This window comes from Giraffa tippelskirchi, chromosome 12, assembly GCF_054371585.1.
Source record: "Giraffa tippelskirchi isolate mGirTip1 chromosome 12, T2T-mGirTip1v1.2.pri, whole genome shotgun sequence".
Classification (NCBI taxonomy): domain Eukaryota; kingdom Metazoa; phylum Chordata; class Mammalia; order Artiodactyla; family Giraffidae; genus Giraffa; species Giraffa tippelskirchi.
Window position 1 is genome coordinate 106,901,820 of NC_137286.1, and position 15,805 is coordinate 106,917,624.

Consider the following 15,805-nt stretch of genomic DNA (forward strand, 5'->3'; position numbering starts at 1 on the left):
GACAGCTGCTGCTGCTGCTGCTGCTAAGTCACTTTAGTCGTGTCCGACTCTTAGCTACCCCCTGGACTGCAGCCCACCAGGCCCAAAGACAGCTGAGTGTGGAAGAATTGATGTTTTCAAATTGTGGTGTTGGAGAAGACTCTTGAGAATCCTTTGGACTGGGAGGAAACCAAATCAGTCAATCCTAAAAAAATCAGTTCTGAATATCCATTGGGAGGACTGATGCTGAAGCTGAAGCTCCAATACTTTAGCCACCTGATGACAAGGGCCAACTCATTGGAAAAGACCCTGTTGCTGGGAAAGATTGAAGGCAGGAGGAAAGGGGGTGCTGCAGATGGTTAGATAATATCTAAGATGGTTAGATAGCATCACCAACTCAATGGACATGAGTTTGGGAAAACCTTGTGAGATAGTGAAGAACAGGGAAGGCCGGTGTGCTGCAGTTCATGTGGTTGCAAAGAGTCAGACACAACCTAGCAAGTGAACAACAACAACAAAAGATGTTAGTCTTTAGTTTTCTTGTATGTCTTTGTCTTGCTTTGATATCAGATTGTGGTAGCTTCATAGAATGAATTAAGAAATCACTAGACAAGACATCTAATTTTCTTTTTTTACAAGTGTTTTGATCACTGAGTCCATCAGTCTAATAGGAGATCTAATCAGATTTTTTGGGAGGGGGGGTGCTGGGCAGACTGTATGGTGGAGCAGAGGCTTCTCTAGTTGTGGCAGGTGGGGTAGGGGGAGTTACTTCCCCTGGGGGATTGGGGCTCTCCATCTGTCAAAAAAGACTCATCCGCACCTGGGGCTCAGAGTCCCCACTTGCCCCAAGGTCTTCCTATGCGCTTTCACCCCACCATGCAGCATCCCATCCTCCCAAAGCAGCGTCTTCAGGTCAACAGCAAACACACTGCCAGACTGGCTGTCCAGCTTGCAGGGTGATAAGTTGCAAATCACAGGACAAGACTGTGCTTTTCTTTTCCGCCATCTCAGCCCCGAGGCTACAGAGATAAATGCTTAAAATATCATATACACAGTCAACTACCGCCTTGCTTCTTATAAGCGGTCAATTAGGAGTAGTCCGTGGAGATACTTTGTGCATCTCTATTGCCAAATCACACCATGGACTATTAGTAAATACTTAACTACTGAAAATAGTCAACAGCATCTTTATATAATTAGATTAGGGGCCAATTCCAGAAACCTCAGAACCCATTCAGAAAACTTACCCTTAATATTCTTCTCCTATAGAACCGCTGGATACCAAAATCTGTTGGTCAGGTTTCTCTAGAGAAACAGAACTAATAGGATAGGTGGAAAGAAACAGAGATAGAGAGATCTTAAGGTATTGGCTCAGCGACTATTTGGGGTCAGCAGGCTGGCAGCCAGAGACAGCGGGCAGGACAGCTTCAGGCCTGAGAAGAGGAGAGGTCATGGTCTAAGTCTAGTCCAGATCCTGGGGCCTGGGAACAGCGAGATGCTGTAACCTCCACTCTGAGTCCTAGTCCTAGGATAGGTGAAGACCAACATCCCTAGTGGAAGACAGTCTGGGAGGTGGAAGCTTCCCTCACTTAGCCTTTTATTTATCCGGGCCTTCAGTGCATTGGCTGAGATTCACCTTCACTGGGGGGAGGGTCTGCTGTTTTCAAACGGCCAGCTCAAACAGCAACCTGATCCAGAAACACCTTTCAAGACACACTCAGAGCACTTCCCTGGTGGTTCAGTGGTTGAGAATCCACCTGCCAATTCTGGGGACACATGGGTCCCATCCTTGATCCAGAAAGATTGCACATGCCATGGAGCAACTAAGCCCGTGCACCACAACTACTAAGTCTGTGCTCTAGAGTCTGGGAGCCACAACTACTGAACCCACGTGCTGCAACTACTGAAGCCTGAGCACCCTAGAGCTCATGCTCGGAAACAAGAGAAGCCATCGCAATGAGAACCCCGCACACCAGGTGGCAACTAGAGAAGGCCTGAGCAGCAATGAAAACCCAGCACAGCCAAAATAAATAAATTACTAAAAAAAAAACCACACACACTCAGAATAATGTGTAACCGAATATTTGAGCACTCCTTTATCTGGAGAAGCTCAGGCGTTAAATTAGCCATCACAGCCTAGTTTCCACTCCTCCAACCCTTCTGAGATGCACCTACTTCCTGGTACTGAATCCTGTATCAGTGAGCGCCATAAGAAACTCAGCAACTGGAGGACATTTTATTTTTATCTTTTTAGTATTTATTTTTATTTACGTATGTATTTGACTGCACCAGGTCTTGGCTGTGACACATGTGATCTTTAGTTGCTGCATGTGAACTTAGACTGCAGGAGATCAAACCAGTCAATTCTAAAGGAAATCAGTCCTGAATATTCATTGGAAGGACTAATGCTGAAACTGAAGCTCCAATACTTCGCCACCTGATACCAAGAGCCAACTCATTGGAAAAGACTCTGTTGCTGAGAAAGATTGAACGCAGGAAGAAAAGGGGGCGACAGAGAACAAGATAGTTAGATAGTATCATTGACTCAATGCAAATGAATCTGAGTAAGCTCTGGGAGCTGGTAGAAGACAGAGGAGCCTGGTGTGACGCAGTCCATGGGTTCACAAAGAGTCAGACACAACATAGCGACTGAACAACAATGACAACAGAAGTGTTAAAGATTTAAGCAGCTCAGAAACAAAAGACGAAAAGGAAAAAGAGACTGCAGATAAAACAGGGTGGAGTGGGAGGCAGGGTGGGATCTCAGAAATTGAATGGCCTTCTAATTTTTAGCTTTTCATAAAGGCAACAGACATTATTGCTTTATTGACTACGCCAAAGCCTTTGACTGTGTGGATCACAACAAACTGTGGAAAATTCTTAAAGAGATGACCACCCGGTATTCTTAAATATCAGACCACCTCACCTGCCTCCTGAGAAATCTATATGCAGGTCAAGAAGCAACAGTAAGAAGCACTTATGGAACAACAAACTGGTTCCAAATCAGGAAAGGAGTATGTCAAGGCTCTATATTGTCACCTTGCTTATTTAACTTATATACAGAGTAGAGTACATCATGAGAAACTGGATGTTCTTCATCCAGCTATGAAGCACAAGCTGGAATCAAGATTGCTAGGAGAAATATCAATAACCTCAGATATACAGATGACACCACACTTACGGCAGAAAGCGAAGAAGAACTAAAGAGTCTCTTGATGAAAGTGAAAGAGGAGAATAAAAAGTTGGCTTAAAACTCAACATTCAGAAAACTAAGATCATGGCATCTGGTCCCATCAGTTCAGTTCAGTTCAGTCGCTCAGTCGTGTCCGACTGTTTGCAACCCCATGAATTGCAGCACACCAGGCCTCTCTGTCCATCACCAACTCCCGGAGTCTACCCAAACCCATGTCCATTGAGTCGGTGATGCCATCCAACCATCTCATCCTCTGTCGTCCCCTTCTCCTCCCGCCCCCAATCCTACCCAGCATTAGGGTCTTTTCCAATGAGTCAACCCTTCACATGAGGTGGCCAAAGTATTGGAGTTTCAGCTTCAACATCAGACCTTCCAATGAACACCCAGGATTGATCTCTTTTAGGATGGATTGATTGGATCTCCTTGCAGTCCAAGGGACTCTCAAGAGTCTTCTCCAACACCACAGTTCAAAAGCATCAATTCTGAGGCGCTCAGCTTTCTTTACCGTCCAACACTCACATCCATACATGACCACTGGAAAAACCATAGCCTTGACTAGACGGACTTTTGTTGGCAAAGTAATGTCTCTGCTTTTAAATATGCTATCTAGGTTGGCCATAACCTTCCTTCCAAGCAGTAAGCGTCTTTTAATTTCATGGCTGCAGTCACCATCAGCAGTGATTCTGGAGCCCAAAAAATAAAGTCTGACACTGTTTCCACTGTTTCCCCATCTATTTCCCCTGAAGTGATGGGACCAGATGCCATGAGCTTAGTTTTCTGAACGTTGAGCTTTAAGCCAACTTTTTCACTCTCCTCTTTCACTTTCATCAAGAGGCTCTTTAGTTCTTCTTCACTTTCTGCCATAAGGGTGGTGTCATCCGCATATCTGAGGTTCTTGATATTTCTCCCGGCAATCTTGATTCCAGCTTGTGTTTCTTCCAGCCCAGCGTTTCTCATGATGTACTCTGCATATAAGTTAAATAAGCAGGGTGACAATATACAGCCTTGACGTACTCCTTTTCCTATTTGGAACCAGTCTGTTGTTCCATGTCCAGTTCTAACTGTTGCTTCCTGACCTGCATGCAGGTTTCTCAAGAGATAGGTCAGATGGTCTGGTATTCCCATCTCTTTCAGAATTTTCCACAGTTTATTGTGATCCACACAGTCAAAGGCTTTGGCATAGTCAATAAAGCAGAAATAGATGTTTTTCTGGAACTCTCTTGCTTTTTCGATGATCCAGCGGATATTGGCAATTTGATCTCTGGTTCCTCTGCCTTTTCTAAAACCAGCTTGAACATCTGGAAGTTCACTGTTCACGTATTGCTGAAGCCTGGCTTGGAGAATTTTGAGCATTACTTACTAGCATGTGAGATGAGTGCAATTGTGCGGTAGTTTGATCATTCTTTGGCATTGCCTTTCTTTGGGATTGGAACGAAAACTGACCTTTTCCAGTCCTGTGGCCACTGCTGAGTTTTCCAAATTTGCTGGTATATCGAGTGCAGCACTTTCACAGCATCACCTTTGAGGTTTTGAAATAGCTCAACTGGAATTCCATCACCTCCACTAGCTTTGTTCGTAGTGATGCTTTCTAAGGCCCACTTGACTTCACATTCCAGGATGTCTGGCTCTAGGTGAGGGATCACACCATCGTGATTATCTGGGTCGTGAAGATCTTTTTTGTACAGTTCTTCTGTGTATTCTTGCCACCTCTTCTTAATATCTTCTGCTTCTGTTAGGTCCATACCATTTCTGTCCTTTATCGAGCCTATCTTTGCATGAAATGTTCCTTTGGTATCTCTAATTTTCTTGAAGAGATCTCTAGTCTTTCCCAATCTGTTGTTTTCCTCTATTTCTTTGCACTGATCGCTAAGGAAGGCTTTCTTATCTCTCCTTGCTATTCTTTGGAACTCTGCATTCAGATGGGAATATCTTTCCTTTTCTCCTTTGCTTTTCACTTCTCTTCTCTTCCCAGCTATCTGTAAGGCCTCCTCAGACAGCCATTTTGCTTTTTTGCATTTCTTTTCCATGGGGATTTTCTTGATCCCTGTCTCCTGTACAATGTCACGAACCTCTGTCCATAGTTCATCAGGCACTCTGTCTATCAGGTCTAGTCCCTTAAATCTATTTGTCACTTCCACTGTATACTCACAAGGGATTTGATCTAGGTCATACCTGAATGGACTAGTGGTTTTCCCTACTTTCTTCAGTTTACGTCTGAATTTGGCAATAAGCAGTTCATGATCTGAGCCACAGTCTGCTCCTGGTCTTGTTTTTGCTGAGTGTATAGAGCTTCTCCATCTTTGGCTGCAAAGAATATTATCAATCTGATTTCGGTGTTGACCATCTGGTGATGTCCACGTGTAGAGTCTTCTCTTGTGTTGTTGGAATAGGGTGTTTGCTACGACCAGTGCGTTCTCGTGGCAAAACTCTATTAGCCTTTGCCCTGCTTCATTCTGTACTCCAAGGCCAAACTTGCCTGTTACGCCAGGTGTTTCTTGACTTCCTACTTTTGCATTCCAGTCCCCTATAACGAAAAGGACATCTTTTTTGGGTGTTAGTTCTAGAAGGTCTTGTAGGTCTTCATAGAACTGTTCATCTTCAGCTTCTTCGGCGTTACTGATCGGGGCATAGACTTGGATTACCGCGGTATTGAATGGTTTGGCTTGGAAACGAACAGAGATCATTCTATCGTTTTTGAGATTGCCTCCAAGTACTGCATTTTGGACTCTTGTTGACCATGACGGCTACTTCATTTCTTCTAAGGGGTTCTTCATGGCAAATAGATGGGGAAACAATGGCAACAGTGACAGACTTTATTTTGGGGGGCTCCAAAATCACTGCAGATGGTGACTGCTGCCATGAAGTTAAAAGATGCTTACTCCTTGGAAGAAAAGTTATGACCAACTTAGCATATTAAAAAGCAGAGACATTACTTTGCCAGCAAAAGTCCGTCGTGTCAAAACTATGGTTTTCCAGTAGTCAGGTATGGATGTGGGAGTTGGACTGTAAAGAAAGCTGAGCACTGAAGAATTGATGCTTTTGGACTGTGGTGTTGGAGAAGACTCTTGAGAGTCCCTTGGACTGCAAGGATATCCAACCAGTCCATCCCAAAGGAAATCAGTCCTGAATATTCATTGGAAGGATTGATGCTGAAGCTGAAACTCCAATACTTTGTCTTCTTGGTGTGAAGAACTGACTCATTTGAAAAGACCCTGAGGCTGGGAAAGATTGAAGGCGGGAGGAGAAGGGCACAATAGATAAGATGGTTGGATGGCATCACCGACTCAATGGACATGAGTTTGAGTAAACTCCGGGAGTTGGTGATGGACAGGGAAGCCTGGCATGCTGCGGTCCATGGGGTGTCAAAGTGTCGGACACGACTAAGGGACTGAACTGAACTGAACTGAAAGGCAACAGAAGATGGCGCCATAGAGCTGTAAAGTTAGAAAAACAATACTGAATTACACCTCCCTTCTTACAGTTTGGGAAACTTCTATTCATATAATGTAAAAGTAAATTAACTGAAACAGATCCATGCTGAATCTTATGCAAAGTTAATATTTTTAAAAAATAGAGAAGAAACCAGACAAGTTCAACCCAGAAAATGAAAGGATTACATGCTTACAAAACAGAAACAACAGCCTAATATTTCACAACTAGGTAAAAGACATTATAAAGGAGTGAAAAACAATGTAAATAACAACCAGAGAAATCAGGAATCAGGTAAAAGAATTCAGAAAAGAATCATCTCAGAAACAAAAAAGAACTGGAACAAAAATGAATGTGCGTAGTTCTTAGAGAAGAGAAAAAGACAAAAAAGAGGAAGAACAAACAGTAGTGACGAAGGACAGAAAATACTCAAGAGGAATTGCTAATAGAGAAGACAGTCAGACAAGGCTCAACAGGTAGGAATGCAGCCAAAGTCACGGAAGTGAAATTAGAGCAAGGAATAAATATTTTAAGATATAATTCAAGGGACTTCACTGGTGGTCCAGTGGTTAAAACGGTGCACCCAATGCTGGGGTCATGGGTTCCATCCCTGGTTAGGTATCTCACATGCCTCATGGCATGGCCGAAAATAAATATACATATAGAGGAAAAATAAGTAAAAAAATATATATATATATATTTCAAGAAAATTTTGTAACAACATTTAAAAACTGAAAGGATAAACTCTGCATCTAGGAGAATTGACCCTGAATGACAAACATTAAAACATATTTTTTAAAATTTAGACTTTTAAAGAAATTATTTATTCATTTATTTTTATGTATTTATGTATTTATATTTTGGCTATGTTGGTTGTGCTGGATCTTTGTTGCTGAGCAGGCATTTCTCTAGTTGTGGAGAACTTGGGCTACTCTCTGCACTGCATGGGCTTCTCATTGCAGTGGCTTCACTTGTTCGGATCCCAGGCTCTAGAGTGCAAGCTCAGGAGCTGCGGTGCACAGACTTAGTTTCTCCTCAGAATGTGGAATCTCCCTGGATCAGGAACTGAATCTGTGTCTCCCTCACTGGCAGGAGGATTCTTTACCACTGAGCCACCAGGGAAGCCCTAAATTGTTAGACTTTTTTTAAAAAATAAAGAAAAATAATATTCTTTGGGTCCCAAAGTACAGGTAATGAAACAAAGCTGGTTGTCACCAGAGATTCTTGACAGCAATACTTTATGACAGAAGACAACAATATAGTTAAGAAATCAAGGGGAAAAAAAAATCAAGGGGAAAAATATGAACCAAGAATCTTATAGCCAGCAAGCAATTTTCAAATCAGAAGGATGTAGAGAAACTGTCCACAACTTGAAGGAAAAAACTGAGAATATTGTTACCCAAGCCATTTCTTCCAAGTCTACTGGAGAATTATTTTGGGGCACCAGAGTGGTAGGAATGACACTGATTGATTTAAAAAGAAATGGTGAGCCTGCATTTCCGTATAGAACAAGGAATATATTTGGGATATAAGGAAGAGTATATAGTGTTTATTGAATATGTGCCATAGCAAATTCGGGCAAATTCTATTTAATGACTATACACCCTAACAAACTAGACACAACAAAACTGTGGAGAGAATGGTTAAAGGAGAGCATAGACAAACATGTTTTTTAAAACTGCTGTTATTAAAAGTCCATGTTATTGTTATTCTAAATCTGTTTTATGAATATGATGGGCTACAGCATAAGAGGAGTTATAGCCTGTTTATATCACTCCTAATATCTATTAGAGTAATTATTTTCAGTGTGAAAAAAAAGCAAGCACAGATCTACAATAGAATAGGTTAAGTGAACACCTTTAGTCCTAAACTGACAGTATGGATGTGAACTCAGGAAGTGTTTCCTCTTTGCAGGGAGGGAATGATGGAGACAGCGATTTCCTTGCTTCTGTCTATTGAAGAGCCAGGGCTGGACGAGTAACTTCCTGTCTTGGGTGGGAAACGTACACTAGGAGCTGGAGCATCTTGTCACCGCGGTAGTGACGACACGAGCGGCATTACGTTTGAAGCGCTTGAAAGCTAAATTGAAGAGGCTCCTGCTTGACAAAGATAAGGCAAACTGAGCAGTAGATAAAAGAAGCTCAATAGACTGAAACACATCAGATATGTTTAAAACCATGAGCTCATTATGATAGTTCTTATAAAAAGAAGTGATCTTCTTTGATGGATTCAAGAGTCTTTTGATGGTCAAATTTTAAGAGTTTTTCATATATTCTGGATACTAGACCTTATTAGATATATGATTTGCAACTATTTTCTCGAATTCTGTGGGCTGTCTTTTCACTTTCTTGGTAATTGCCTTTGATACACAAGTATTTAAATTTGATGAAGTTCAAATTATTTAATCGTTCATTGCTCAGAAATCCTTGGCAAATGCAAGGTCATGAAAATTTACTCTATGTTTTCTTCTGAGAGTTTTAGAGTTTCAGCTTTTTCATTTAGGTCATTAATCCATTTTGAGTGATTTTGGTTTTTTAGTTAATTTTTGTATATAAACCACTTGTAAAAATGTACAAAGTTCATTGCTTTCCACATAGATATCCAGTACTCAAAGAATCACTTGTTGAAAAGACTGTTCTTTTCCCAAATTGCCAGATAAATTAGGCAAGAAAAAGTAAAAAAATAAGGCATGGATGAACCTTGAGGACATTATGCTAGGTGAAGTAAGCCAGTTACAAAAAGACAGATTCCATATAATTCCATTTATAAGTCAAAATCATAACAACAAAGTAAATAGTGGTTGCCAGGAGCTGGGGGAGGGGAGATTGGACAGATTATATTTAATGAGGGCAGAGTTTCACTTTTATAAGATGAAATATGGGCCAGATGGTGGTGATGTACATTCACAACAATTTAAATGTACTTAACACCACTGAACTGTACACCTAAAAATGGCAAATTTGGGGACTCCTTTGGTGGTCCAGTGGTTCAGACTCCAGATTTTCACTGCTGGGGCATGGCCAAAAAATAAAGGTAAATTTTATGTTATATGTATTTTACCACAATTTAAAAAATTTAATAGGAGTTTTTTTGTGTGTGTCCATGTCTGTTAAGAGTTCCAAAAAGGAAAAATTAGGGATAATTAGAATTTTTTTTAAATAGTTGAGAATTTTCCAGTATCAAAGAAAGATATGAATTCCAGAATGAAAAAGCATACTCAGTTCTACACAAGTTAATTAAAACAAGCCTTCACAGAAACAATCATGGTAAAGTGACAGAATATTTAAGACACGTTTCTAAAAGAGAAATTAAAGCGTTTACACAAAAAGTCAAATTAGGATAATCACAAACTTCTCATTAGGTGCAATACACATCCGAATACGATCCAGTAGGGTTTTTTATGTGCTGAGGGAAAATAGTGGTAGACTTCAAACTCTGTTGCTACCTAAATAGTCCTTCAGGAGTAAGAGCAAAGACTTCCCCTGGCAGAGACTGTGGGGTTTTCCCCTCACTGACCCTCACTGAGAGAACTAATCCTTGAGGTACTGCCAACAAGCAGGAATGTTACACAAGACCTGGAGAGTGGCATTCAGGAAACATGGTAGAGAAAGAGTGTGAATAAAAGAAAAAAAGGAAAAGAAAAAAAAGCACATGTGTATATATGCTGGAAAATATAATCACCTACTGCATGAATTAAAAGAATCGTGTTTAATTCAAGGAGAGCTAAAACAAGGACCCTTGTGGAAAGAGGTCCTGGTCGTGGCTGCAGGGGCCACCAGGCAGCGGCGGCAGCGGGCGGCCAGGCTGCTTCACTGGGTGCGTCAGGACAGACCGCTTGGGGGCCTTGGGTGCTTTTCCTCCTCCGGCCAGCACGACCGCGAGGTGGTCGGCAGGGGGCGCTGGAGAGCGCGCTGATGGAAGGAAACGATTCGCACCTGCCGGTGGTTTGTGGTCCAGGCGGACGCTGCACATCCGGCCGCCTGCAGCCTGGGGCCTCCCCGGGTCCTTCCCCGCAGGCTCCAGCTTCTGCGGGGCTTGGGCCTGCCCGAGACGGACCGGCCGCTTCCTTGAGCCAACCCCACGGCAGGAGTGACCGGAGAGCCAGAGTGAATCTCAGCGCATTCCCGGGAGTAGGCCTCAGTAAGTTATCTGGGCACAGCATCAGGAACCTTAGTAAGCGCTAAGGAGTAGATTTCCAGAAAGTTATGTTGGTGCCGCCCCAAGGAGCATCCTCTGACATTGAGACTTATGGTCACACCACACCCTGCAGACCCTGAAGGTGGGGGCCTCCTGGGGTCCGTCTGAGCCTTCTTCCAGCAGGGTCTGGTCCATCTTGGCCTTTAAGGTGGCAGTCGCTCCTCAGACTGTCACCTCGGTCGTGCTCAGCCTCCTGTTTGAGTACTGAGTCAAACTGCAAAGTCTAGTACACAGACTGTCTCTCATATGTGGCAGCTTGTGAAGGACTCAGAAAGTTATTGTGGTCACTGGTGTGCTTCAGAGAAAGGATACGGGTAGAAATCTTCCCAGGGTGAAGAAGGGGTCCCAAGGCAGATCTCTGGTTGTTCTCCCCCTGTGGGGACATGGGGGAGCATTACCCGCCCCCCCACCCCAGGTGTAATGTGTGCACAGTGTTGCCAGCCAGTCAGCTCACTACACTTTTGGGGTTCACATTTTTATTAGCAGTCAGTCACCTGTTGCCCCCTTGGGCAGAACTGACTTCTAGTCTTCCTCAGTCTCCACTTTGCCCTGAGGTTGGAACCAATGTGGCACAGTTAAAGCCCCCATCCTAAATCATGCCACAGACTCTCCTGCGGTCAAAGCGATGGGCAAACAAAGATTCTCCTGCTCCCTAGACCAAGAAATAATCTCTGAGGACCTAAGGGCAAAGGCCAGACCTGCATTCACAACACATCTGTTATAGGTTATAGGAGTTAAAATATTTGATTAGTTGGAATATTAAGAGAGGATCCTTGTGTTTGTAATTTCCTTATTCTGAGATACAGTTTCTATAGCAAAATAAATCTTGACTACTTCTCTTTAGTTGCTAGTTTTCAAGATAATGAGTTGTTTTACAGTTATACTTCAAAGGGATTATTTTATTAGAATGAGCACATGATTAACTCAGGGACTGAAACATATAGGATAGTTGTAATCTTCTGTAGTTATCATTTATTGATGGTCATAGTATGTCACTCTGGTCATTTCAGCTTTGCTCCTAAGCCCTTTCACTGTGATTTGAGTCATCCTTCGGGTTTCCTTGCTCTCTGTTATGACACGATGTTTCAGGATCATCTGACATATGTCCTGCCCCCAACCTGATGGCAGTCATTTCTCCAAGGAGCCTGGGTCTTTAGAAGGAAACGATTTTAGTGTGATTGGATCCTCACTAGCTGCAATGGGTTTTGGATGTCACCCTCTTGATCAAGTTGCATCATGTAAGGATCCCTCTTACAGACTGAAGAGATAGATATTCTCCTCTCTGGCTCAGTGATAAGAGCACTTATCTGAGGAGAACCCACATACTCAGAGCTTGTGGGCAACCTCCAGGGTTTCCAGACAGCTTCTAGCTGACAGCCAGCGAAAAAACTAGGGCCCTCAGTCAGATAGCCTTAGAGAAATTATTTCTTTAAATGCCTGACCGACCTTGGAAGTGGCATCTTTCCTGTCAGGCTTACATGTGAGGATGCAGTCGTCAGGCCGATGCCTCAGCTGCAGCCTCATGAGACCCTGAAACAGGGGACTCAGCTAAGCCCTATCTGGGTTTCTAACCCACGGAAATGGGGGAATAATCACTGCATTTTTTAAAATGAAAAAATATGTAATTTCATAGTTTTGGGCAACAGAAGTCCAAAATCAGTTTAACTGGGCCCAAGGCAAGGTGTTGGTGGGTCTGCATTCCCTTTGGAGGGTCTAGCAAAAAATCCGTTCCTTACCATTTTCAGCTTCTGGTGGCTACTGCTTGCCTTAAATTGAAGTCACATCATTCCAACATATACCTCTATGGTCACATCGCTTTATTCTCTGTGTGTCAGATCTTACAAAGATCCGTCTTATAAGGATATATGTGGCTGCATTTAGGACCCACACTTATGCTCCCATGATCTGCCTAATTCTAGATCCTTAACTTAGTCACATTTGCAAACCTTTGCTATATAAAGAAACATTTACAGATTGTAGTAATTGGGTATCTTTGGGGGATATTATTCAGTCTATTATAGCTAGTGAAACCCATTAAAGCTGGCTCATGTGTACTTTTAAAAATTACATAGTTTTCAAATTGTCCATTTCTTCTTGTGTGAGTTTTGGCAGATTGTATCTTTCTACTGGAAATAGAATTGGTCTATTTTCAGTAAGTTATGCCCAAATTTGTGGGCATAGTGTTGTTCATACTATTCCTCATTATCCTTTTAATGTTCGAGATCTTCAGTAATGTTCCCTTTTTCATTTATTTTTATTTTTTAAAAATATTTATTTATTTTTGTGCTAGGTCTTTGTTGCTGGGTTTTTGTTGCTGTATTCGGGACTTTCTCTAGTTGCAGAGAGCAGGGCCTACTCCTTGTTGAGGTGTGTGGGTTTCTCACTGCAGTGGCTTCTATTGTTGCAGAGCAAGGGCTCTAGGTGCTGGTGCTCTGTAGCATGTGGGAGCTTCTAGGACCAAGGATTGAACTGGTGCCCCTTGCATTACAAGGCAGATTCTTAACCACTGGACCATCAAGGAAGCCCTTCCCCCCTTTTTTCATTTCTGATGTTAATAATTTGTGTCCGCTCTCTCGTGCTCTCTCTCTTTTTCAAGACATTTATTCACTCAGCTGCACTAGGTCTTAGTTGCAGCACGTGGGACCTTTGATGTTTGTTGTGGTCCACAGGGTCTTCATTTGACGTACGTGGGATCTTTTAGTTGTGGCATACGGACTCTTAGTTGAGACACGTGGTATCTAGTTCCCTGACCAGGTATGGAACCCTGGCCCCCTGCATTGGGAGCTTGGGCTCTTAGCCACTTGACCATTAGGAAAGTCCAATGTGTCCTCTTTTTTTCTTAGTTTGCCTGGTTAGAGGCTTATTAATTTGATTGAACTTTCAAAGAAACAGCTTTTAATTTCATTGGTTTTTGTTTATTGACTTCTTGTTTTCAATTTAATTTCTTCTCTGATTCTTATTATTTCCCTTTTTATGCTTACTCTGTATTTAATTTGCTTTTCTTTTCTTTTTCTTGTTTCCTTAGGTGAAAACTTAGCTAATTAATGTTAGGTCTTCTTTTCCAGCCAATGAAGTCAGTGCTGTAAATTTCCCTCTAAGTACTACTTTCACTGTATCCCACAAATTTTGATAAGTTGTATTTTCATTTTCATCTAGTTCAAAGTATTTTTTAGTTTGAGAGTTCTTTGACTTCTGTTATTTAAAACTGTGTCGTTTCAGTTCAGTCACTCAGTCGTGTCCGACTCTTTACGACCCGACCCCATGGACTGCAGCACGACAGGCTTCCGTGTCCATCACCAACTCCCCAGAGCTTGCTGAACTGTGTTGTTTAGTCTTCATTTATTGAGATTTTCCAGCTGTTATTTAATTCTAGGTTAATTCTACCATGGTCTAAGATCAGACACTGTACAATTTCTGTGCTTTTAAATTTGTTAAGGTGTGTTTGAGAACCTAGAATGTGATCTGTCCTGGTGAATGATCCATGTGAGCTTGAGAAGAATAGCAGTTCAGTTCAGTCGCTCAGTCATGTCCGACTCTTTGCAACCCCATGAACTGCAGCACGCCAGGCCTCTCTGTCCATCACCAACTCCCGGAGTCTACCCAAACCCATGTTCATCGAGTCGGTGATGCCATCCAACCATCTCATCCTCTGTCGTCCCCTTCTCCTCCCGCCCCCAATCCTACCCAGCATTAGGGTCTTTTCCAATGAGTCAACCCTTCACATGAGGTGGCCAAAGTATTGGAGTTTCAGCTTCAACATCAGACCTTCCAATGAACACCCAGGATTGATCTCTTTTAGGATGGATTGATTGGATCTCCTTGCAGTCCAAGGGACTCTCAAGAGTCTTCTCCAACACCACAGTTCAAAAGCATCAATTCTGCGGCGCTCAGCTTTCTTCACCGTCCAACTCTCACGTCCATACATGACCACTGGAAAAACCATAGCCTTGACTAGACGAACTTTTGTTGGCAAAGTAATGTCTCTGCTTTTAAATATGCTATCTAGGTTGGCCATAACCTTCCTTCCAAGGAGTAAGCGTCTTTTAATTTCATGGCTGCAGTCACCATCAGCAGTGATTCTGGAGCCCCCAAAAATAAAGTCTGACACTGTTTCCACTGTTTCCCCATCTATTTCCCATGGAGTGATGGGACCAGATGCCATGATCTTAGTTTTCTGAACGTTGAGCTTTAAGCCAACGTAAAGAAGAGAAGAATATATATTCTACCATATATTGGGTGAGACTTTTGATGTCATTATATCCAGCTGAGTGATGGTGTTGAGTTCAACTATGTCCTTGGTGATTTTCTTTTTAAAACTTTTATTTATATGGTTGCATTGGGTCTTCCTGGTGCGTGGGGGCTTTCTCCAGTTGAGAGCGGGCGCCGTCTCCGCCGCGGGGCTGAGCCCCGGCTTCCTGGGACCAGTCGGAGTTGTCCCCAGTTTCCCCCGCGGCCCCGACAAGATGGAGGACGTCTTCTCCTCTCGCAGCCATGACCGGAGCGGGGGACGCCTCCCCACGGGGCTGAGGGGAAGGGAAACGCTTCCAGCCCTCGGAGCGCGCGGGACCCCTGCTCCCGCCCCCGTCGCCGAAGCCCCTGCCCGCCCAGGCCTCACGGGGCTCCCAGACACTGGATATGGAGGGCGAAGGGGACATCGAGGCAGGGCGATCGTAGCCGCTGCGAGGGCAGGTGGCCCGGCTCAGGTCTTCAGGCCGCCGGGGCCCGACAGCGCTCGGCCACTGCAGCTAGTAACAAACTGTGGCTACACTCTGACGCGCCGGTCCGGGATCCGGGCGGAAAAGGCGGAGAGTGCAATGGAGGAGCGGGGATGTGGCCTGCGGCTGACGGACAGGGCATCGGACCACCCCCTCAAGGGGTCCTGAAGGAAGGCGGACGCAGCCAATGGGCGTGCCCGAGGCACCCAGCCCGCCCTCCCAGGCCGCCAATGAGGGCGTAGGGGGCGGGGCCTTCCGTGTCGGGCCGCGCCGCCGCGGCCGCCGCCTCCGC